General features: G+C 38.7%; 1 protein-coding gene across 4 annotated transcripts in view; it reads right to left on the reverse strand.

The window, feature by feature from the left end:
- Positions 1-25,286, reverse strand: part of SIPA1L3 (signal induced proliferation associated 1 like 3) — a 110,040-nt gene that overhangs the window by 40,199 nt on the left and 44,555 nt on the right. For 3 of the 4 annotated variants that reach the window (XM_072431731.1, XM_072431728.1, XM_072431730.1), the window contains one exon: positions 776-864. The gene's annotated coding sequence lies outside the window, so the exon portion shown is untranslated. Of the gene's footprint in view, positions 1-469; positions 611-775; positions 865-25,286 lie in introns of all 4 variants that reach the window. The other variant, XM_072431729.1, reaches the window with a different exon arrangement.

Raw genomic sequence — 25,286 nt, forward strand, 5'->3', positions numbered from 1 at the left:
ATACCATGTTAAATAATCTTATTCATATGAAGAATTCTTTTTTTTTACATCTACACATCTTTAATTTTTTTATACATGATATAATGCAGCAAATTAAACACAGGACACGAGTAGAATGCATAAAATGGTGCACTAGACAGTACACATAACTTATTAGGATAACAATGTGTAGCCCAAGGCAACAAAAACAATGTAGCCTCAGAGATACTGACAGCAATTTCATTTATCTAATGTGCACCCAGCAAAAACTTCATAGCCATCATTCTCTTTCTTGCTTTACTATTTAGAAATGTCTAACCTGAAGCAAGCATATCTAAAGCAGGTGCTTGAAGTTGGAATAAATGATATGTACATGGTAAATTGAAGGTAAGTAACACACCAAATGGTTAAAGTGGAATTTTGGCAATTTAAGCTGAAGGTTATTGTAGAAAAGGACGGGTGATGTCCATTCTGCAATAACTGCTCTTACCTGTCCAATACTGCCCAGCTGTCAAATTTTGCTGAGCTGCGCATGCTTTGGTTGCCAGGGAAATCAGACAAGCCTGTGCGGGAGATTCGTCATCCTCATCATCATCATCTTCAGGAATAAAAGAAGGAAGGTGGCAGCATCCTGTGACAGAACAGGGATAGCGAGTTTCATGCAGTGTCACTTTAAGGAATGCTATGAATGATAGATATGGAGCTTGTACCTTCAAATACAGGTCAGCAATAGGAGCACCTATACTCCCTACATATTACATAACATATTAACAGGAAACATTACAGAGCTACTCACCAGCGTCATCAAGCAGCAATGAGATGATTTGACTGTAGGTTTCTGTATTCAAGGCAGGCAGGTAAGCAGCAACATTAAGAAATTCTTGTCTGAAAAAGAAAACAATTTAGTTAGTTGAAAGGCAACCCTCTATTTCTACTGTTATCTAAACTACTAAATATGTATGAAGGACAATTAGGTGGACCTGGCAAGTTAAATTTGTTCTTTTACCATTTAGGAAGCTTGCATTTGGGATATCAACAATACAGTTCATATATTACACACTTGTATGGTTTAATATATCTGACCCAAGAGCCATAAATTACTGCACTACATTCATGTAATCCCTCTAGTTGCTCTAATCTTTACATCATAGAACTGGGCTACATTTTGCATGCCATGGGAAGCCTAGAACACAGACATTTTCTGGGTTAACATGCTAGTAGGTTATGGGAAGTAACAAACACAGCTACAAGTTTCTCAGACAGTATCAAAAGCATTTGGGGGTCTGGATACTGCTAGAGATCCTAACATCAACTAATGTTCCAGTGTTAATCTGTCCTAATAACACCGCTACATGTGTTCCTGATAAGTGACAAAACATATTGAAGGACATCCTCCAGTTTACAACCATTCGCACATCCAACTAATACAACTGCCAAGAGGATCCGGTGTTTGATGATATGAGAGCTGGCCACTAATTAACCTAATCTAACTGGGGAGAGGATTGCAGGGGTATGGTAAGTGGTTAATGAAATGTGAACTGGCACATTGCCCTTGTTAAGTAAATATGCTAACAACAGTGGGCACAAAGTTTTGTTAGGGTGTGACCATTAGGCATTGATACCAGAATCCTTGCAATAGGCCTCAGGCTGGTCATACAAATATTATTATTATTATTATATTATTAATATTAGATAACCTGCTGTCATTCTGGAAAATATTATTTCTTCTGAAAGCAAAAAAACGTGTCTATCGATCCTTAATAAACCTAGAGTTAATAATGTCACCAAGCTTGCATTTTGTACCCAGAAACTTTTACACTCCAATCCAAAAATGGTTGACATTCCAGAATGTATTCAAATGATAGTGGCAAAGGCATTATTTGGAGAGGAAGTGTTTCACAAAGTAAAAAAAAAAATTGTTACACTAAAAGAATGATATTTTGTGTATATGATAAGTATCAAACTATGAATTCACATACAGTGTGACAGCAAAGGTATATAAAAAGTTACGCCGGTAAATTCTTACAGTTCTTTGCTATATTACTGCAGATTCTTGCAATGATGCTTTGCATTAGCCCTCAGGATACAAACAATGACTCAATTTACCTAAAAGAAACTGATAAACGTTTAGTGTAAACCAAAAATAAAAGATCATAAACTAAAAGTCACATAGCCTAATACAAACCACTGAATAACACAAGACATTGAAACAAAGTTTGTGAATTTTGCACTCCTAACTTCTGAGTTTGAAAATTTGACTGATACAATAATCTTTCAAAGTTATTTCAAGCCACAGTAGTTCAACAGATGAAGCTACTCCATGTAATTATGTGCTGTACACATATATATTTTACATGTACACACAAACTATGCATACACACTGTTGGCTGGCCTAAGTAAACAGAAACTAAACTGTAACGTGCAGTTTCTGGTAGCTACAGCACTGGCAGACAGGAGTGTGATGAGTAAATATCCAGGACACAATGGACTCTTCACATAAAGTTCTAAAAGAAGAAATGGCTGTGTTATCCCTGGAGAATTAATTTTTCTCACAAATGATGACAACATAAAAATTAATGGCCAACAGTTGTACACACAATACCAGGCCAATATTAAAGTAGGCCTAAAGTGCTCATAAAATATTAAATTCACTAATTACCTTTTACTGCAGTCTTCTCCCCAGGACCTTTTAGCCGGGTCCACCACCTGGCACTTTTCAGTAACCACCTGGCTGTTTTTGGGTGGCTACTGAAGAGTTTAGTCACAATACAGGGCTGCTACCCACCTACAATTTCTTCCCACCCGGCTAAAAAAAAAAAAAAATCAGGGTTGAACACTACTGGTTCAATGGAAATTACCATTGTAGCACAAAAGTTTACCATTTGCTCCAAGATGCTAAACGCAGTGACATACAGTGCCCACCCACAGTACCTTGGAAATTGATAATGGGGTTCCAGCCAAACCAGCCTAAATGCTCATGCAAAGGCAGTCAAGGTCAGTGTCCAACCTGAGCAATGATCCTTCCCTTCAGCAAAGGCCATGCATTGTAAAGCTACACCAGATGGATGCTGGCATTTTACAAAGGTAAATGTTTCAACTTAGAATGAAAGTGATATTAGAATTCCACTTTGCAAAATACAGGATCAGGTAGGTCACCATATCATTAAAAAAATATAGAATTCTATCTGTGGTGGCTGCCTGTGTGTCAGGCAGCTCAATATGCATTCCTAAAAAAAAAAAATAGATAACCTTAAGATAAAATCGCACCTGTAATTTAGAGAGGCCACAGCTAGAAGATTGGCCAAGAGGTAAAACCTTAAGAGACCACTGACATGGAAGGGGGAAGCAGAAAAATAGGGTAATTGTTTCTTAATCCTTAGCCTCTAAGTTGAATAATCGTTAAAGAGGAATTAAATTTTCAATACTCACCTTTTTTCGTTCCCTTTCAGGACGTCACTATTGTCTTTCATCTCTTCTTGGAGACAATCCTAAGCAATTTTGATTGGTTGGGCCATTAGGATGTGGGCTATGTACACGTCAGATGATTCTCGTATGATATCAGCCCTGAGGCAATTATCGGATGAGAATCTGGCATGTGTACAAGCCCTAGTCCTCAGCACGACTGTCCTGGCGGATCCAGGGACAAGGATTGATCGTAAAGAAAGTGAAGGGGAAAAAGCGCAGCGCGCGTTGCAGCTCTATTGTTCTCCCCTCTCCATAGAGCAGCGCTGTATGTTCATGCATCGTGCAGTCGTTTGTCGTTGGAAAGGATCTTTCACAATCCTTTCCAACGATTGCACGATGCATGAACATACAGCGCCGCTCTGCTCTACGTGCACTTGTGTACGTAGCCTAACTCCCACGCAGGCATACGGGAGTTCATTTATTACCAGAATGCGCAGGGGAAGCTGGGATTGCCAGGTATTCTGGCAACCAAAGCTGAAGCAGCACATGTACAGCTCAGCTTTTTGCAGGTACCTGGAGCAATCAGGCAGGAAGGAGTGATTATTACAGAAGGGACACTGCCTGTCTCTTTTTGCAACAATGACCTGCCTTGATCATGCATTTTTAACTTTAGTTCCGCTTTATGCCAGGCAAAGCAAAAGGACTGCAATTGAATAGTTTATATAATGAATGAATGAAGTTCAACTTTATGTTGATATCCCCCCCCCTCCTATTGTGTACTATGCTCTCACACCCCTTTTTAGGATTGGCTTCTCCTTAGTCATTGTTTGTATTTGTCTATCATTTGCAACCCCGATTTATTGTACTGCGTAATATTTGGGTGCTTCAAAAAATAGATTATTATTATTAAGGGTATTAATATTGTTTATGACTCTTTAAAAATCTAAACCCCTAGTGCCCAACCTGCTGCCTTTAAAACATGAAGTCCCCAACTCCATCAGCCAGTGCTAGGGGTAGCAATCTCCGACAACATGTTTCCAGTTTGCCTGTCTTCTTTAGTATGTCGACAGCTACTCCATAAAATAGATTCAAATGTGTAACTTGAGGATGCATACATGTATTCTGTAGTTTAACTTACTGAATAAATATGTGCGATATATTCACATATCACCATATGGAGATGATGTGACTATACTATAGGACAAAATTTGCCTTTTATGATGGCATACTATGATAAATCTACCCCAACCACTCTTAACTAGCACTGTTGGTTTACCTTACAACAGGTGCGGACATCTTCACCGTTTTCCCCCTTCCTTGTATATTGAACCCTGGCTCCACCCTTCTGCAGCTGGCTCCAAGCCCACACAGCCAGCTGCTCCCTTTAAATGAAAGGGAAGTTTTATAACTGGTTGTAATGAGGGAGCGGTGGATGTGTAATCCTAGACTTTGCTCCTATGAGGGATTCTGTATGGAACACTAACTCTTTCAGAGCCAGCTGTGCATGAAGCCATTGAACTCTGCACAAGGGTGGAGAGTCACGTCTGAGATCCACACTACCTTCCATACTGCTCAGACGTGGGCGTAGTAATCAATCTATTTAATGACTGAAGTTTGGAAAGAGTACATTTATGAGAGCTGGCTAGACATTTTACTCAGATAAAACTCTAAATGAATAGCTGTTATCAGGTAATTACAGGAAATGAATGAGGGACGAGTAGGAAATGGTCAGCAAAATAAAGAAACAAACATACATCATTTAGAAAGAACTTGGCCTTATTAAAAAGCTGGATATATTGTTTAAAAAAAAAAAAAAAGAAGGCGCTGAAATAGTTTATTATAGACAAAAGCTTTGCTTACTAATCTTGTAACAGTAGAGTGGCAAATACGCATTTTTGAACCTGGCAGCTTCATATGTGTTGTCACATGCGCCAGCAATTGTAGAAATTGGAGTCTATGTAGACCTAGGCAGGCATCTTCAAGGGTCAATCCACCAAATACTGATAAATAGGGTTATAATAAATACTGCTAGGATTTAATCACAAGCTGCTGGTCCAGATGGTCTGATGCCTCCTAATATAGAAAAAGTCCAAATTCTGCTCCATAGTAATAATTCCTCAGTTCATAATGAGACAATAGGTGAATTGAGATATGAATCCTGCGCAAGCTCTTCACCAGAGCTCAACAAGATATAAAATAGTAGTGAAATATTCAACTGACCCTATTGAAAAAAAAAAAAAAAATTATCAGATTTGGGTGGCCTGACAAAAACCGTACACAGCTTTATACAGCGAGCATGTAAGTAGAGCTGTTAGCTATCCCAGTCAGGGGTCCCATATAATAATAGAGCGTCATAGTTCAATTCTCCAAAACTGGTGTTAGTTCCGGAGCAAAGCACAACTGAGAACCAGAATATAATTACGTGTCAGCCCTGAATGTAACCCCACTGCAAGGCGTCTATTTATAAAGCAGCGAGTTTGACATTCATTGAAGCATTACCTGGTGGAGAACCAACTATGGTTATTGAAACACTTGGATATGGAAGATTCTCCAACTAGGTAATGTTTCGGTGAATGACACAGTGGAAGATCCCCTTGCTACTTTGGAGCTGTGTCTGACGATTGGTAAATAAATTTTGTCTCTTCCTCCAGATCAGGAGTCGGAAAACTTTTTAGACTACTAGCCCATTTCAGAAGATCAAGAAGACACACTAGGTCAGAAGAAACAAGGAAAGGTTTTTTCCAACCGTGACTGGAAGCAAGCAGCCTCAGTCTTCCGCTCATCGGGGGTTAGGTCTCTGTACGTGTGCACCTGCTTGGCATCGTAATGCCCCTTGAGATTCGACCGCTTGAAAGTGTTGTTGGTGTCATTGCACACTAAACACAGGGGTTTGTTGCCGCGTTGGACGAAAAATAATTTGTCAGTCCTTTTGGGTTTGAAGACAGGACGTTCAAGGTGAACCTTCCGGAGACTGGTAGCTGCGCGTTGCTTCTGCTCTTTAGGCATAGTAATTGGGGTTACTGTGTGGGAACTCGATGATATTGATGTAGTGGGAATTCACGATAACGCAACAATTCAATTAGGCCGGATCCAACAATAAATAACTATGAGGGCGTTAGGCCGGACTGGAATACTGGCTAGGCCGTATCCGGTCTAGAGCCCGGAGTTTGCCTACCTTTGCTCCAGATAGTTTTTCGTCTGAATAAGGTATCATATAGTAGTTACACAAAATGTTCGTAACCGTGTCTGAATAATTAAAGTCCTTATACCCAACACGTTTTGGCTTACTTAGCCAAATACATATATTACAGTACCACATTATTATATGGACAGGTCCTTGGTAATTATACCGAAGTCAATGAACCAATAAAACATACTAGCCTTCTTCAGTGAAACAAACTCAAGGCTTGTACAAATGTTTAGATGAAGGTTGTTGAAAACAAATGATGCCCAACTCATCGTTTTATGATCAAACTTGTGACAATAACAATGAATGAGGATTCTTGGTTGAAACATGAATGGTCATCATGGAGGATTTATTCATCCGATGACCTGTTATTTGTCGTATGTACAGTGAGTAAATGATTTCTTAAGGACGCATGCACTTGTTCTTTTCTATAAACAAAAAGAAATTTCCGTACATCTCATCTCATCCACATATCACTACAATCTCTTACATCTGATATCCCAAGTCTGTATACTTTTCTGGGATGGTCTGTGAACCCTAGTATCATATTAGCGCTTATGTACCCCTATTGAAGAGTTGATAGAGAACATGTGTATCGTGTTACTCTTTTATTTAACACATCTTTTTTTTTTTTTTTTGTACATAACTTCATGCTGCCTATACACTACACACATGGACTGGACAAACTCTTTAGGCTCTACAAAAACTATACAAAATGAGAACAAACCAAACTTGTATCCATTCAAATGATCCCTTGTACTAAAGATTTCTGGCGGATTTGAAAATGAATACATATTGTATAGTACAATCAATTTGTATTCTGTCTGGAATCAGAACCAAAGCATGTTTTTTTACCCCAACTTTTTGTGTGTTTAATATCATCTTACAGAAGCAAATGGAATCTCCACAAGAGCCTTGGAAGTTTGGTTTCTTTGTTCCACGGCTCATTTAGCTCACATTCATCCTGTCAAACAAGATGCCCCCATGCTGTTTCCTATTTATTCAGTATGTCACTTTTCTAGCTATCGTTTGGCGGATTGGGCTGTACATTGTATGCTACGTATGTTGGCCTAAGAAGAACACACAAATGTTTTCTGACATCTGCCAGAAACATTGTTTTATTTCATTTCTATGAGACGTGTGTACTTTATTCTAGCCGTCAATATCAAGTGTCTTTAAAGTTTCTCACACTGTTTATGAATGCATTCATCTACTTGGCTTTTTTTTAATGAATTTGCAAGCATTTTTGTGCATTTTACTTATATTTACTACATTATATATTGTCTTAAGATTACTGATTGATCTTACATTTTTTTTGCATATTGTGTAAGAAAAAATCAAACAGATCCCAGTGCTACTCTGCCAGTGATTAATATCTATTTCCTTCCAAACAAGTCATTTCTGCTACCTGCTTGGAGCTTCCACTACTACTACTTTCAATAAGATCACATTGGTAGTCGTTACAGTATTATGCAGCTGAAAGTAACCTGATCATCTGTATATAAGGGAATCTGATTAGCTTCCTGCCTAAATAAACCCCTGCATCCAGAAGAAACTTTTCAATCTGCAGTTTATATTAAGCTGTATGCTCATCCAGGTGCTTAAACGCCACCCCCGCTTCGCCTCAATACAGAAATAAAGCAAAGATGTTTTGTATAGGTATATTATTCTGGAATGAATTATTGCACATGTACCTGGAAGTTGGGGGCAAAGAGATTTTATATATATATATATATATATATATATATATATATATATATCCTTTTTATTCTGTGATTCTACAGGAAAGTGAATCATTCTCAAGTGCAGCATATTAAAACTTCCGGTATTTGTAAGCTGCTGCTCATCACGGTGGTCCGCAGGGACTTAGGGAGTCCCCTTGGAATGGAGGAATCTGTTACTCACTGATGAGACTGCATGACTAGACTTTATTCAGGAGATGAGAAAAGCAACTTCCTGTATACCAATCTGATCACATCCTCTCCCTGCTGACCGAGGCATCCAACAAGTCTATGGAAATATTCACAAACTAGGAACAAAAGCACTAGTCAGATTTACTAGGATGTAAATATCAATATCAATTATCTTTGAATAGGGAAGAGTTAAAATTTCTGTCTTTTTTCCCAACTGGATGGGATCTAACCGACCGCAGGTATTGAAACTGAGAGTACAAATGTCATTAGGGACAGCCAAAAAACACACTGACTGAGGTTCTAACCCCTCCGCCCTATACTTTAAATTATTATAACTTGTATTTATATAGCACTGACATATTACGCAGCGCTGTACAAAGTCCATAGTCCCATTACTGTCGATCACAATCTAATGTCCTTACCACAGTCATTCATTATTATCACAGTCTAAGGGCGGTTTACAAATACCCTAACTGCATGTGTATGGGATGTGGGATAAAATCTGAGTGTCCAAAGGAAACCCATGCAAACACAGGAAGTACATTGAAACTCCTTGCAGATAATGCCCTGGCTGAGATAGAACCTAGCACTGCAAGATGTGAAAGTGCTAATCACTGAGCAAATTGTGACTAAACTTGTTTGTTTTTGGAGAGTTTCCATCACTTCCAGGCCTGACAAGAAATAAAGAAATATCTCCTCAACACAGACAAGCAGATGGCAAAGCCCTGACAAAAGCTCTAGTCCTAACTCTGATCTAATAAAAACAAAATGCATTTTTGTTAGCGTTGGGCTTTAACAATACTATAAATGCCAAATTATGCAAAACAAAAAAAAAAATCTATTAAAAGGAATTTTGCAAACTCTATTTGAATATAAACTGATAAATGTCATAAAAGGTAAACTTACTTTATGAGACTTCCTGGAAATCCCAGTATAATATAGATTTAAGGAAGGTTCAGACGTGCTTCAGGACTGAGCCATTCTATGTGGCTCCCAGCGGGTCACTAGCACAGTAGTACTGGCTTTTAAATAACCAATGTCGGCACATTTGACCGCTCGTGGCGGTCGATAATGTTGGCACTGCCTCCCCCATTCATTCTCTATAAGTGAGCCACTCAGGAAAACCGTTTCCCCAGATGTAACGGTTCTCTGGCATGAGGAAATGGTAAACGAACTGCAATCTCATAGCCTTTTACTCAAAAACAAGCACTATTAAATGGAAACAATTCTTGTATTGTTAAAGAAAGGTTGTATTTGTAAATATTAAATACAAGAATGTGTCAATAAAACATACTATATGAGCTCATGGGGCTCATTATTACTATGTGTGAATACTGTTTTGTACTGTGAATCACTGTATATTTATTCAGCTTGTGTTTTAAGATTGTGAGCGAGTCTTCATTCATATGTACAATTCTAGTGCGACATGTTTTACAAAACAGACACTGACATAAATACATAAATTCTCCTTAATTATTCAATGTCTAATAAATTCATTCAGGTCCATTTTTACTCTCACCATCTGTGTAGTCCCTGTGCCTCCAGAAACAAAGCTGGATAGATGGCTTAGGTAAGGGAAAGTGAATGCTCCTCACCTGGCAGGCAAACCAAGGTGGCATGGTCTGGGGACACCAGTGAATAAGAAAGACATTCAATAACCTATTCTCCATATTTTTAAGGAGGAAAGCAAAAAGGGGTTCACAGATTTCTAAATAACCATAAAAGCAGCTATGGACTTTTAGCAAACCAAGTGCCTGTGCAGGTAAACAGGCTTCTATATGCATTTCAAAGCCAAATTCAATTTAATTAGAGAGTATTAAGTATCCAGGCAATAACAAATTAGACAATTGGTATAATTTGATAATCTGTCAGATGAATGGAAGGACAGATGGACACCCGTATAAAATATCCTTGTTTAGATAAAGCCAATAAAAAAATTGAAGGTCATCTCTGCAGACAGGAGATATGTCCGGAAACACAATGGGTTATTAGAAGATTACTCACTACAATATACATATGAATAGGGACAACATGTCTGACATTATACACAACACCCACATAGTGCAGCTCCTGGGTTGATGGAGGAATCCAGTGAACAAAAAAAGAAGACGCTATCCAGTGAACACAGAGCAGAAGGCTGTTTGAGATGCAAGTGGTTCCTTTACAGCAGACAGGGATTTCTCTCCAGTTTAATAACATCAGAGCTGTGTAACAAAACGTCCATTAAGTGAGGAGCGTGAGGAGATGATGAATGATCTGTAAAGGAGCACTATAGCTGAATGCTGAGTGTTCTCCAGGTAGTAAATAAACTCTGCTGCTGGAATTACCAGAAAATTAAAAGCCAGACGTGTTCTGGAAGCATGTACTACTTGAAATTATTAGCCCCTTTGAAACTAACAGCAAATGATCCCACTCATTACTCTATGTAACCTCTTCTTATAATTCTACCAATTTCCCTGTATTCTTCAATGGATCAGGACAAGTTCTCAGAGTCCCGGGAGATGTGCATATAAGTTTGGAGGCATTTTTTCTTACCATGTGCATTGCTTAGCACAGGCCCGATGCAAAAAGCCCAACTCCACTGTTGCCAGTAGGCTTATTTTACAGCAATTTGTCGATTTATTCAGCTGTTTGTGAATATGAAACACAACGCATTTAAATAGCCCATGTCACATAGTTGGTATTTAAACCTCAGATATTAAGGGACTGGTGTTCTTTGCTTTTTTTGCATAAGGATTTATTATTTAATTTTAGTAGGTTAAAAAAGTCAACCTTTACAATGGGTAAACGATACATGATGGTATTGTCTCAATTTTATTGTCAGTGTCCACTACAGTAGTCTATAAAAGAAGACTATGATCAGCCATAGTATGTAAGACTGTATTCTTTTCTCACCAGAAAAACTAAAGTTTCCTCAATGAACCTAAAAAAATTAAACGTATGTGCTTTGGGCTAACGATCAACACTTTTTTTTCTTTTTGCAAATAAACCAACCAGGCTTCTTTGCAGCAGAAGCAATCGGTAGACATAGCCTCATACTGCGGGGAAGAAGCGTTATCAGGTAATGACGTACATCTGTCTTCTATGACAAGTACACAAGGGTAAAAAACACACAGCAAGAGGATGAAAACAGCTGACTATGAACAAAATCTATTTTTTACTTAAACTCACTATAATAATAATAAAAAAAAAAAAAAACATCTGGCAAAAAAAAAATCTCCAGAAAACTTTGCTGTTAAAATGAATGAACAGTTACTCCTACAACAAAAAAAAAACCCACAATTTATTCTCTAACTTAAAAAGAAAACGGACATGCTTTAATTTGACAGCGTTAGTATATTTACAAACATGCAAATGAACATAAAATGAATTTTCATACAATTTAGAAAAGCTTGCAAATCAAGCCAGTAATAAAACATAAGACTAAAAGTAAATAACTGCATCAGGTCACAAAATATCTACAAGGTTGGGTGCAAAATGGGCAGTTTTTTGCAGGTGTGATCACCAATAAAAATTGCCTTTAACTGGTTACTACACCCTATTGTTCCATATATGAAATGGCTGGGTAATTATTGGCAATGATTGTTCCAGGAAAAATCCCCCATGAGCACCCAGACTTAGGATGGTATGGGTACCAAGAGCTCTCCTAATGCAAATAGCAGATGGCACGAGATCAGAACAGACATATGAAGCCTTGAGTGAAGTGAGTGCGATAAAGAAGGTCCTGCATTTAAAGGATCATTTCTTCCAATAGTATTACCTTAGTTAAAGGTAGTGCCTGGTAGGCAGAAACCCCTAATGACTTTTTTAATATCTTGGGAATTATAACAGCACAATCTGCCACCATTTATTATAAAATGCAAATCATACCTGTGCACGTTTATGCCTAAAAATCTATGGAAGGAACAGAAATACCTATGCCACTTATTAACATGCAACCCATCCATACATCATTAAAAATACCCACAACACACATAAAACAAAAGGTAATAATAGACCTTTATTTATAGATGTCAACAGTAATGTGCAAAATATAATCAACAAAAACCATGCAAGATTTAAAAGCTCCATCTAGTTAAATCCTAATTTCTGGCTACTTGTATAAGCTACGGACTGTATCCTATGAACCAAAACGTCTACATGAATCTGAACAATCTTTATATGTCTGACGGGGAACTAAAAGTCCACCAGCAAGCATTTTAAGAGCAGTAATAATTGTGTCAGCTTGCAAGGCGAGATAACCGCCAGAGTCATCATCTTTCCATTTGATCTGAAATCTGAATAATTAGTGAGTAATGAGTGGGCGACTTAACAAGAGAAAGCTTGGCTTGGAAGAATCCCAGGACCGTTCAGGGTTCAGGAGCTGGACATACAATTGCTCCATTCTTCGGCAGGAAGTAAAGCTGGGACAGGCTCGTAGGGAGGTCAAGAGGAGAAGGAGTGGGAATCTGTACACTTCCATTTCTCAAGAATGACTACATGATGACCTGATCCTCCAGCAAGAATGTATTTTTCTCTGAACATACTGTCACACTAATGCTGTCCACACCTTCATAATCTCAGAAAATCGATGTCTAATGTTTGTGGGAACTGACAAGTTTTGCTTACAGAATTTAGAATGCAAACTGCAGTCTACCAGAGCCCTAAAGCTGGTATAGGTGCTAGAGAACAAGAGGAATTATGTGACAGGCTGTAAACATGCAGAGACTCCAATGGTACAAATGAGTGCCGGACTAAATAGAAGTACAGTTGGTGTCTCTGATTACATTACACTACAGTCGGAAGGGTGGATAGATAGGAAATATTTCAAGTGGTAAATCCTTTTCAACAAGCAGGCATTATTAAAGCTACACAATCAATCTTGCAGCTTGGGAGGACCTGTCTAACAACTCTCATACAAACAAATGCATAGAGTTTCTAAGGACAAAGGCATTTAGATATTACAAATACTTTGTATAGAATACAACATAACAACTATAATACCTGCAACTATAAGAACACTCATTGAAGAGGGCCCACGTAATTTTAGCAGACACCAAAGAACCACAAAGACATAAAAAAACACCTGTCTGCGTGTGCGGCTTGTTTTTCTGAACTGAAGAACAAAAGATAGGGGGGCAAATAAAAAATGTACTAAAAACACCACTACCAATGAAGAAGGTTGCATACATGAAATGTTTTTCTTCCACTTAAAGTGTAAGTATATGCAAAACTTTTTTTTAGTATGAAATACATTCGATAAGGGTTGAACCATATACAAATACACATTTTAATTTATCTAAAGAGTTTGGATGCTAAAAAAAAAAAAAAGTTTTATTTAGACTAAATTCCATTGTAAAGAGGTATAACAATAACAAGCCCTAAATACTAAATTTCAAAGAGGACAGAGAGGGTAATTCATGTGAAACATAAAAGAGGGGAAAAAATTCTAAGAGGTATGTACATACATACTGTACCAGCAGACAAAGGGGTAAAGTATCAGGAAGTTGAGTGACAAAGTAGCCGGCTCCAACAGTAAAGCAACATAAAAAGTAAATAAACAGGCAGGACCTATGTCTCTTCTCTATGCTGCCAGTGCTTACTGTAACAAGGGGTGGAACCAACAGAACAAGGCACATATGCTGAATCAGTATTTTGTGACCTGTAATTAGGTAACCAACCAAAAACATGCCGGCCTTTAGACACAAAGAACCATAATGTATTATGATATCAGCCGTACTCCAACACTAACCCTTTATTTCTCAAATAAATGCATACAGAGTTTAACTTGGACTCTGTAGTCTAATAAAAATGTGCTGGTAAAGATACAGAAAAAAAAAAGTTTTGAGAGAATACCAGTACCTTTGAGATATAAAATAATTTGCATTGCTTACTGTAGCTGCTTGATCCAACGCCAGAAGCCTTACAATCATTTCTATACAGGTGTATTGAATCTGGAAGCGTGTACAAAAGAAGATATGGAGTTGTCTTAAATTGACTACAAGGCTTTGTTGAGTAGTGCTCAGAAATTAGCACACTTATTTTTATAAATACAAACACAGAAATTTATAAGACATGAAAGCTTTATCAGACATAAAAAAAGAAACCGCTCTAAAAACAAAACAAACAGGAAGATACAAAAATTGTACAATCACGATTACAAAATTATTTTTGTGAACATGCTTAATTTGTTTTAGATATATTCAAGGATCTAATACAGCCTTTTTAACATAGGAGAGCCCTTGAAATACCACTTCTGGTTGAACATTAGGGTTTCACAGAATCCTGGCTGAGAAATATTGCTTGTCTGACCTTACTTTCTGTATTCTTGTACAGACTACATGACACTAAGTATTAAAAACAAAAAAAACAATATACACATTTTCAAGAAACCTTTTTTTCTGCAACATGGTGAGCCGAAAGCAGTACCATAGAATGACTTTTCTCCACAATTATATGAGTTCTTGCGGATTCATTACCCCTTTCTGATTCCTTAGCTGTACCAGGGAACCAGAAAAAAATTGTCCCCAGTCTGGCCAAGCACTGTGGCAGAGGTGTAGAAATCACACGTTGTTTGGAATAAGAGCAAAACATTTATATATACCAGGGTTTTTTTTTCCAATCTTGCAATCATAGCTACTTTTTAGATATCAGAAGATCTCAGCTGTTGCCCCTCACCCTCCCAAGAAAAACTTAAAAGGCCATATGTTCAAGTAAAACAAACATGAACGCAAATGGACACCTACATTCCTAAAACCCAGAACAACTGTTCCTATCACTTATTACAGAAAAATCATCCACTGGAAGATCACCACGTGGCACCAGAGTTGTAAAAATCTAAAATCCATATTTAATGATCCACTTTCTCAACATGAGTGGTCCAAATACTTTTTTTTTTTAAGGGTGGGAGGCTTTGAAGAGAGTATACATGAGACAATTTCTTGTATTCAGAATTAATAAAGAAGCGACCATATGTGGTTAGATGCAGCCCACTAATCAAAAGATAGGGGAAGAAAAACAACACATGGTATGACTGATTTGGAGCATTGTACTACTGTCAACAATTGCTCACGATTGACTAAATACTGCCTGTGAAGTTTAGCTCTTTGAACTTCGGAATGGGGGAAACGCACTATTTTTCAAAGCAGGTAATTATTTTCAAGCAATTTAAAGTGGAACAAAAGTTCCACTTTGAAAAGCTGCAATTGGGCAGGTCTTTATTGCAGAAAGGGACAGGCAATTTCCTTTTTTGCAACGAGCATTCTTACCTGCCTATCTGTCAAACTATGCATGCAGATTACTTGGGAGAGCCTTAGATTTCCTCTATCTAGCTTATCGGGATCCATACAGAAACACCATGAGATTTCAGTGTTTTGCTTTAGAGTTAGGCGAAGTACACAGGTGCAATGATCTTTCACAATCCTTTCCAATGACAAACGACTGCAGAATGCGTGAACGAGTGCTGTACATACATGATGTACAGCACCGTTCTGCTCTATGGAGAGGGGAGAATGACGGAGCTTTCTCCACTTCACTTCTATTATGATCGTTTGTCGTCCACCATCCCAGGATGCGCCAGGATGGTCGTTCTGACGATGGACGACAAGCACTGTACACATGCAAGATTATCATCAGATATCAGCACCGAGACGATTATCGGAAGCAAACCACTGCACACAAACCTTGCAGGCTATATAGCTTTACTACAAATTAGGCTACATTATCTTGCATCAGCTACAAATCCAGATATAGGAGTAATGTAATATCTGTTTGCACAACTGTTTGCTAACTGACGACACAACGAAAGTAAGTATCATGGGATTAATTTAAATTCTGTTGGTACAAGGTGGTGCTTATCCTGGCCAACGTTGCAGAAGTCCTTCAACGGCTGGGAGAAATAGGACTCCTCGTACAAGGAGCCACAGAGAATCTCAATATTGGCCAGAGAAGCATGTAAACATTACAAATATGTAAGAATATATGTTATGTGTGGTACAAAATTTCTGGTATCATCGGATTTCTTAACCTTTAAACTTTTGGTGTGAGAAGGGTTAAACCTACCAGAAACCCAGGACTGCAAGCAACTAATATAAAACACAGGGAGGCTGAGGAGGAAAAACCAGCTCAACCTGTTGCAGGCTGGGCGGCACAAACTAAAATATATTTTCAGTCTCGGCACATGGAGTGTAAACATCGGCCCCGTAGGAGGGAGACGGAGGTGAGGGGAAGGTTAGAAAAATATATACACACACTCACTGAGTATTTCTGACTCCTCCTAACACCTGCAAACCCAGCCATTTCCTGTCCCAAGGTCACCTTACAACTGCTAGCTTACCTGATTAACCTAGTAAAACAAACTAAAGTTGACAAAGTATAAAGACCGAAATAAAAAAAAAAAAAATAGCCACATAGAACAAGGTAATATAATCACTACAATTATATATTTAACGCTTTATTCTTGTCTTTGTGGTGGTGGCCATGCAAAAATCCAGTGTACCACTCCTCGACTGCAACAAAAGAGCAGGAATTCTCTGGATAAAGTAATAATAGCAAGGGGGTTCCCTATGACTGGAAAGTTATTTAAAGGGGACCCCAAAGTTAAAAAGTTGGAGAAACACTGCTTTGGAGAAACCATGATTGAGAAACACTGTCCTAGAGGAATCACAAGTTGCCAATACATGTGTTTTATTCTAGAAGTTGGACACACTGTTTTGCTAATTCTGAAGATCATATAAGTACACCACATTGTTTGCGGTTGTTCAACGTCCGCATGACTCATTTGTAAATGTGTGGGTGACTTATTGCAGCTTGATTGACATATGCATTTTGTATCCCAAGTATGTAAATGCAACTTTTTACCTGTCCAAGTAAAAACTTTCACATTTTAGAGCATTGACTATTCCCTATAGAGCTAATAATACAAATGTTAGAGCGATCACGCAGGCGTATATACAACTCTTTAAAGACATGCTGTATAGCAGTACAGTGTTGGGAGTTACATTTACTGTTACTTTTCAATATTTTCACAGCATCCTGTGGTTTATCTGAAGTCAGGGCATGCATTTACCTTCAGGAAAGGATACAAGTGCAAATATCACAGTAGCTGGCCTTTATTATTTTAAAAATTGCAACAGGAGAAGGAAGAGTTTGATTAGTATGGTGAAGGTGACCTGTTTTTCCTTTTCACATTGAGGAATGAGGTCCAATGTGACCGGCACGGTTGCTGATAAATTAAGAGAATCAACAATATTTGACAGAACAGAGAAGTTGTTACTATGACAACTTTATACTTGCTTTCAGATATTCGTCAGACGAGTAAAGCTAAAACTCCTGGGATCTTCATCAAAGGAGCCAATTTACTGAATAGCCAGTGGGCTGTAATTTGAGTTGTCAAGTAGCCATTACCTTGTAATTGCCTATTACTTTCTGATTGGTTAACAGCTTCCAAAATGATATATGGTGGTTCAGACAGGCAACAGAAATACCATTTAATTATCACTGTTCTTTTTTTTCATGTTTAAGTATCATATGGAAAGCAATTTTGCTTATTGGAGACAGTAAACAGAAATGATAATGTGTGGTTGAATGTAACCGAGACAGTGGTTTGTTGGTTTTTGTTCAGCTTGTCCCCCCCGAGCACTATTTTTGGACGACCTAATCGTCAGGAAATCAATATGATGGAAGAAAAAATTAAATTTTTGTCTTTTGGCTATGACGAGTTTTTGTTTACAAAGTTTGGATTGTACAGTTTCGTGCCTGAGCCACCCCGAGTTGTCTTTGTTTTGTACCTAGCACACTACTCTGATTTTATGGTAAGACAATTATTACTTTATTATCTATTGATTGACTGTGCCCGGATATTGTAACTCATGTTACTCACAAGCCAGAATGTGCCGTGTTTCCATAGCAAACAACTCAGCGTATTTGGACAGATTAGTGGCAATCATTTAAACACAAAAAGTACCTTAATTTGGTTTTGATGACTTATTATTCCCACCATTCCTTCCACCTTACACCATGTGAGGTAAGGCTAACACTAGCAGCCAATGAGGCTTTGCCACGGTGCACATGTGCTGATAAACGCAAGATTAAAAAAGCAGAGCAAGAAAAAAAGATGAGCTAATCAGTTCCCTGCTGCAGGGGACCAAGCTTTATTACATAACTGCCGTACAGAAATTTAGGTCATCAACCTCGTTCTGGAAGAGTTGTATAAATCTAAAGGACTTGATGGACAGAAATACAAATCCTTTGGCAGTTAAAACAGCTCCAATATATTTTATAGTACATGTCTATTTCTGGACATATACTACCTTACACTAAATTTACAAAATGTGCCGTTTTCAAACTTGTTTAGCTTTGACAGTTTGACAGCTACTGGAGAAGTAGCTACATTCAGGTCATTTTTTTTTTCTTTTTTTGATCTTCCACACATAACAGTTACACGTGTTTATTTAATAGAATTAAACATGAAACAAAGATCTGAAATGTGTGGTGACCATAGTAATCCACCTGGTACTGGTTTAAATGGAACTAAAGTTCCAGTTTAAAATTAAGTTACATCAGGCAGGTCCTTTTTTTTTGCAGAAAGGAACAGACGATGTCCTTTCTGCAAAAGGTTTTGTAACCTGCCTAATTTACCAACCATCTGTAAAAATAGGCCAGGGATACCCGGTAAATCCTGGCTTCCCTGGCAGGCGCAGAGACGGAGTAAGGTACATCAATCAAACAAAATCAAACAGCCAATCAAGATGGGTGAAAATCAAAGCAGAAAAGAAGATAGAGATGCGCGCAAGTGAATGGAGACGAGCGGGTATACCCAGACTAGTTCTGCTTTAAACGCAGAATATTGAATTCTGATTGGCTTCCTTGCTTCACAGCACTTTGCTGTTTGTAATAATATTTTTCACAGAAAGGATCCTTTTTTGCCTCAACACTGTACTTCATTGTTTTTTCTTGAGATAAAACTTTCAATTCAGCCTTGTACTTGTACTAAAATTGTACTATTCTTCACAAAGCGTTTTCTGTGTGTTGTGTATTGATGTGAAATAACGCCATATGATTCCTGGGGGGTATGGAGTTTTGCAACATGTGACTCTAATGGAAGAGATTTAAAAAAAATATTCAAATACCATAAATATTCTTTGAATTACAGATGCATTCCATAGGTTCATCTTCATGTTATGAGTATGGGGACCGGCCCAAGAAAATTTGTAATATTTGACATGGAAAAGTTGCAATCTAGAGAAGCGGAATTCAGAGCTTTGTTTTTTTTAGAACCAGACAATACACACTGACAACTTCTGCTGGAGGAAAGCAACTTCCCACAACAAACGCACATTACAATGTAGGTGTGAAAAAGAAACATTGTGTAGGAATAGCCCTTAGCAACAAGATGTAATTGTTTGCATGCTGGTTAGGAAAATGGAAAATAGGTTGCTAAAGAAAACACCTTAAGCTGCGTACACACCTGCAATTTTTGTCGTTGGAAAGGATCTTTCACGATCCTTTCCAACGACAAGGGGCTGCACGATGCATGAACGGTGCTGTACATACAGCACCGTTCATGCTCTATGGAGAGGGGAGGGGGAGAGCGACGGAGCGGCACCCTGCTGCGCGCTCTCCCCTTCCCTTTCATTAGGATCGGTTGTCGTCAATCGTCCGTGGATCCGGCAGGACGGTCTTTCGGACGATGGACGACAACGACTGTACACATGGCAGATTTTCGCCCAATAATTGGCCGATGCCGATTATCGGGCGATAAAAATCTGACGTGTGTACGTAGCTTCATTTTGAAGCTTTCCTTTGCCCATCGGGGCTGCATAAAGCAGGGAAAGGGTACAGAAAGCTAAGCACATGGTTATGCTGAGGGTACACATAAAAAAAAATTAATGGACTTCAATAACAAAATTCCACACGCTGAAGCAGGGCTAAAGCACCGAAACAGATCAAAAACGTGTGAACACTTTAAAGTTTAGATCTGTTTTAGGACAGTATGGGCGATATGTACTGTAAACAGAATTAAAGCGTAACTAAATTTCCATGATCTAGCATGTCATTATTCCAGCTACTGAACTACAGATAGGGATGTATTCCATTCCCTCTGGAATAATCCCTCCTACCTGCCTGGTTGCTCCAGGTATCGATCAAAAAGCTGAGTTGCGCATGTGCACCCCCATCTTTGGTTGCCAGGATTCCATACAATCCTGGCTTTTCCTGTGTATGCTGGGATTAATGAACTCCCATGAACCTGAACGGGAGTTATGTCCTCCCGTCCAGCCAATAAAGATGGCCAAAAATTGCCTACAGGTACAGAAGAAAGAAAATGGCGGCACCCAATGAAGAAATAGGAACATCAGTTTGAGTATTGAGGGTTGGTTTTTTTTCTGTTTTTTTAACACATAAATGGGGTGAAACATCTCCTCCTTTGCCACATGACTATGCAATGCAGAGCAATACCATATCCAAATCCCTCCGTCATCAAGATTATCAAAGACTACTATTAATTGGTTGTTATGAATTACGCTGCTGCCAGAGTTTTCCATCTTTACCACCACTCCTTTTCTGCTGCCTCTCTTCATAGTTGTCTTCATTGGCTGCCATTTCACCTGAGAAACAAATTCAAGCTCCTGTGCTTTGCCTTCAATTGTTTCCAAAGTTTTCCCGTTTACCTTTGGGTCATTTAAAAGAGCCCTTAAAACACATTTTTTTCAAACTTGCCTACCCATCTTCTGTCACTTGAAACCCTCACTACTTCCCAACACTCCATATCCCCCCTCCTATTGTGTGATACTTCCCCCACCTCCTAGATTGTAAGCTCTTCAGGGTAGGGTCCTCTCCTCCTTTGTCACTGTCTGTATCTGTCCGTCATTTGCAACCCCTATTTAATGTACAACTCTGCGTAATATGTTAGCGCTATAAATATATAACGTTTATTAATATTAATAATAATAATAATAACTAAAATGTCCACAGCACTCTCTCCCTAATAAAATTATTCCATGTATCATCCTAATAAAAGAAGCAAGCATAGTCAGTTTGGTTCTGCAGCATTTCTCAGAACAAAGCTTACTGATTTAATGACATCAGATTCAATGTCATCAACAACTGCAGCAAGAACTTATTTAAAGGAGAGGACCACTCAGCAGTGACTTTTGCCAAGTCTGTGCTGGGATACTAAAAGACGCCGAGTATAAGCTACAAGAAAAGATGATAAGACACCCTGGTGAGAGTACTAGCACACTGCATTGCAGGCCTGTCCCTGTTGAGCACTGTGGGATCAATGTGGTGTCAGATGATCGCAGGATTTGGCAGTCACTTAATGCAGCAGCTTTGTGCATTCTATGTCTGCTAGTCAGGGATATCCCAGGAGTGAAAGGGTGGAAATGCTAGTTGGGTGGAGGTAGAGCACACACTGACTCACACATCCATAAGAAGATCCTCCAGCTGATCACCAATTAAAAAAAACTCCATGATGTGGTCAAGAAATGAAGAATTTTAAAGATACACAAACACAGAAAACTTTTCTTAAGCAGTTAGATCAACAATTGCTTACTTTTCTTTGTGCAGATAGCGCTTTGTGTTTTCCATACATCTACTTTACTATTCATATCAGGGCTATAAAGCTACAATTATTTCTTTAAGCTAAATACATCCTTCTCCAGGGTCTACCACATCAGAATGCCTGACCCTGGAGGGGACCATTGAGGTTACTATAGCTCAGAGTTTCTTGGCTTTCTTCTATTCACTACAACCCCACCTTGGAATTCCACTGCTTGGCAATGTAGGATGACTTGTGTTTGTAAACCAACATTGGAAACCTTTTCAAAGCAACCGGTGTCTAAAGGTGAGTAAAAGAATGCAGACAGCTCTAAGCTGGTAAACAAATGACTGGTTGAGTTTACAAGAAATTGGTAAGTTAGAAATTGTTTCTACTTTCTGCTTCCACAATGGAAAACTTCTTTCAAGTTGAACTCTGGGATAAGCAACATAAGGAACATGTATTTTGACCTGTGTGTTTTATGTATTTCTTCTAGATCTGTGCAGTAATACATGATGTATTACCTCTGTGAAGGAGATTCCTATAATAAAGAGGGATTATTGCTGCTGTTTTTTTCTCCTTGGCTGGTCTCCTATCCAATCTCTTTTAGCTTTTTGCAGACATCCTTTAGTGCAGCGGTCGCCAACAGGTGGCGAGTGAGAAAATTTTGGTGGTCCGCGGCGCTGTCCCCCGTATGGACACAACCCGCCCACTCTCCCATCGCAGGCTCAGACCTGCTTGCTGAACATCCTAGGGAGACAGTAGTGCAGGGCTGTGGACACAACTTTTGTTGCACCCACAGCCCTGAGCTACTGTCCCCTCAGGATGTTTAGCAAGCAAGTCTGAGCTTGTGCTGGGAGACTGGGCAGGTTCTGGCATCATGACGTCACTCTGGGGGAAGTTTCTCCCCCTTGAGTGACACACAGGTACCTGCGGATGTGCAGTCCGGATTCCATGGATTCATTATTAGTGGTTCGTAAGGTCCGAAAGGTTGGCGACCACCGTTTTAGTGGATGGGCCTGTTGCGTCTCATACAGCACAGTGGTATCATTTATACAATTGCCTAAGGTAATATCTGGGTTTGCAAAGGCTTTTAGTGCACACAAAGTAGAATAATGTCTATTGTGGCTGTTGAGGAATATATTTAAATGAACTGTTTTGCACCTGGAGTTCAGGATTAATAGCTTCTTGTCCAGACAAAAAATGTGGGTGGGTGGATGAGCAAGCTCGTGGACATCGCATGAGTGGAGGTTAAGTATAGAAGATTTTAATTCAACTTCAAAGGGCAACTAACCTTAAAAAATAAAAAATGCATGAGACACAGACCATGTCCCTTCCTAAATAAAACAAACTTACCAGCCTGATTGCAATCCTTTATTTATATATTTATATAAAACACACACAAAAAAAACACATGTGCAACTTAGTGTACTATACTGCAATAGATGGGAACAAAAAACCTCCGTTGTACATGCACAGGAGTTATCATTCAGAAAGGTTTTAGATCCACTACTTTTTATTCTTTCACAGTTGCATAGCTTTTCTGTTGTAATAAAATTTCTTACTCCAATTTCATTGCATATTGGGAGTTTTTCACATTGTACATTAAAAGCTGAAACAAGTCAGAGACCATCTCATTCCCTGGTGGGTGGACATCCAGCATAATCTAGCCCTTTGCTTCCCCTTTCTCCAGCCTTAATATTTCTGGCTTGCCCCTTTCATTTATTGGAAGTTCAACATCACATGCGCCGCCTGCATACAAATTACGCCTATTCCTCCACGCTGGTATTCCATTGCTTGCATTAGGGCTGAGTACTTGTGAGAGAAGCTCTGATGAATTGCGCTGTGACGATCTCAGAAAGCTATGTACAACACCTTGCTTACACCTTACATCAGCCGTTATCCGCCTGCAATCTAGAATAAACTATGTAATGAAAACAAGGGATTTATTTACAAAATGTCATTACAGTAATGACGAGGGGAAAAAGAGGTATCAGTAAGGGAAAGCTACAAGCAGATTTAAAGTAACTGAAGTATTTTAGATCTGCTGGTATCTCTATTTCCAGTGTTACATAACTCTTGGAATTATACTTGTGGTACAGACCAATCTCAAATATCTCCAAAACTTTGCAGTGTACCTTCATCCCAAATATTGCACATTTAACTCCCAGGAACAACTGTCTTCCTGTGCCAATCTTGCTACGAGCCCATTCCATTGCTCAAGCACACAACAGCTTCAGGAAGAAAGGCAATGTTATAGAATTCTCTTGGCCTCGTCCTGTAGTTGGCTCAGTTTTTAAATAAGAGTACTGTATTCACAGGAAACACCGCAGACTCCCTACCCACATATTTTCCAACATCCAACTCTACTACAGAAACAGCCAATGTAAATCACTTTTCCATTTTACTATAAAGGACTTATGTTAAGCACATGTACAGATTATTCATTCAATAGAAATGAAAGATCAACAGCCGTGCCATTCTCTAAACTTTCTTAGAATAATAAGTAGTACGAGAGAAGAAAAACCCCACAAGTCAGCAGGTAGATTTCAGAGTGAAAGAAAATGCTCCTGCACTGACAATATAGCAATTGGAATTAACACCGGAGACCTTTTCAAATCATGCTGAATCTGCCTTATCCATTAAATACAACAAGAGCAGTATTAAATGCGGCTGCAGAAAGGCTATGAAATATGCTATGTTTCAGGAACGCATTAATATTAAACAGGATTTATATAGAGCCAACATATTAGGCAGCAATGTTAAATAAATAGGGAGTTGCAAATGACAGCCGAATACAGACAGTGATACAGATGAGGACCCTGCCCCAAAGAGCTTACAATCTAGTAGGATCCCTTTTTTCTCCATCAAAAATTTGTGAAAGCAAAGTTATCATCTGATCAGAGAAAAAAAAACAAAAAAAACAAAAACAGTGGACCTGATAAGAATTAGCCAAGTCCCCCGTTACGTGACCTACCTATATCATAGGCAAAAAAGACACCTGGACAACTTTGCCTAAAACGGACACCTGCACAAGTTTACCTAAAACAAGTACCAATCAGGAAAAATCCCTGGGTCACATGTTCTTTGTGTAATGAAGTGAATACATCCATATGCCATGAGGAATTCTATCTGTTCTTTACAAACACTGGATCTGATGAGAAACTGTTAAAACTTAACATTATTCATAGAAATTTCACTCATAATAATACAGTGTTCAACTCAAAAAAATGTTTAGGCCGGGTGGAAGTTGCAGGCAGCAGCCCCTGTATTGTGACCCAAAAAC

Source organism: Pyxicephalus adspersus, chromosome Z, assembly GCF_032062135.1.
Source record: "Pyxicephalus adspersus chromosome Z, UCB_Pads_2.0, whole genome shotgun sequence".
Lineage (NCBI taxonomy): Eukaryota > Metazoa > Chordata > Amphibia > Anura > Pyxicephalidae > Pyxicephalus > Pyxicephalus adspersus.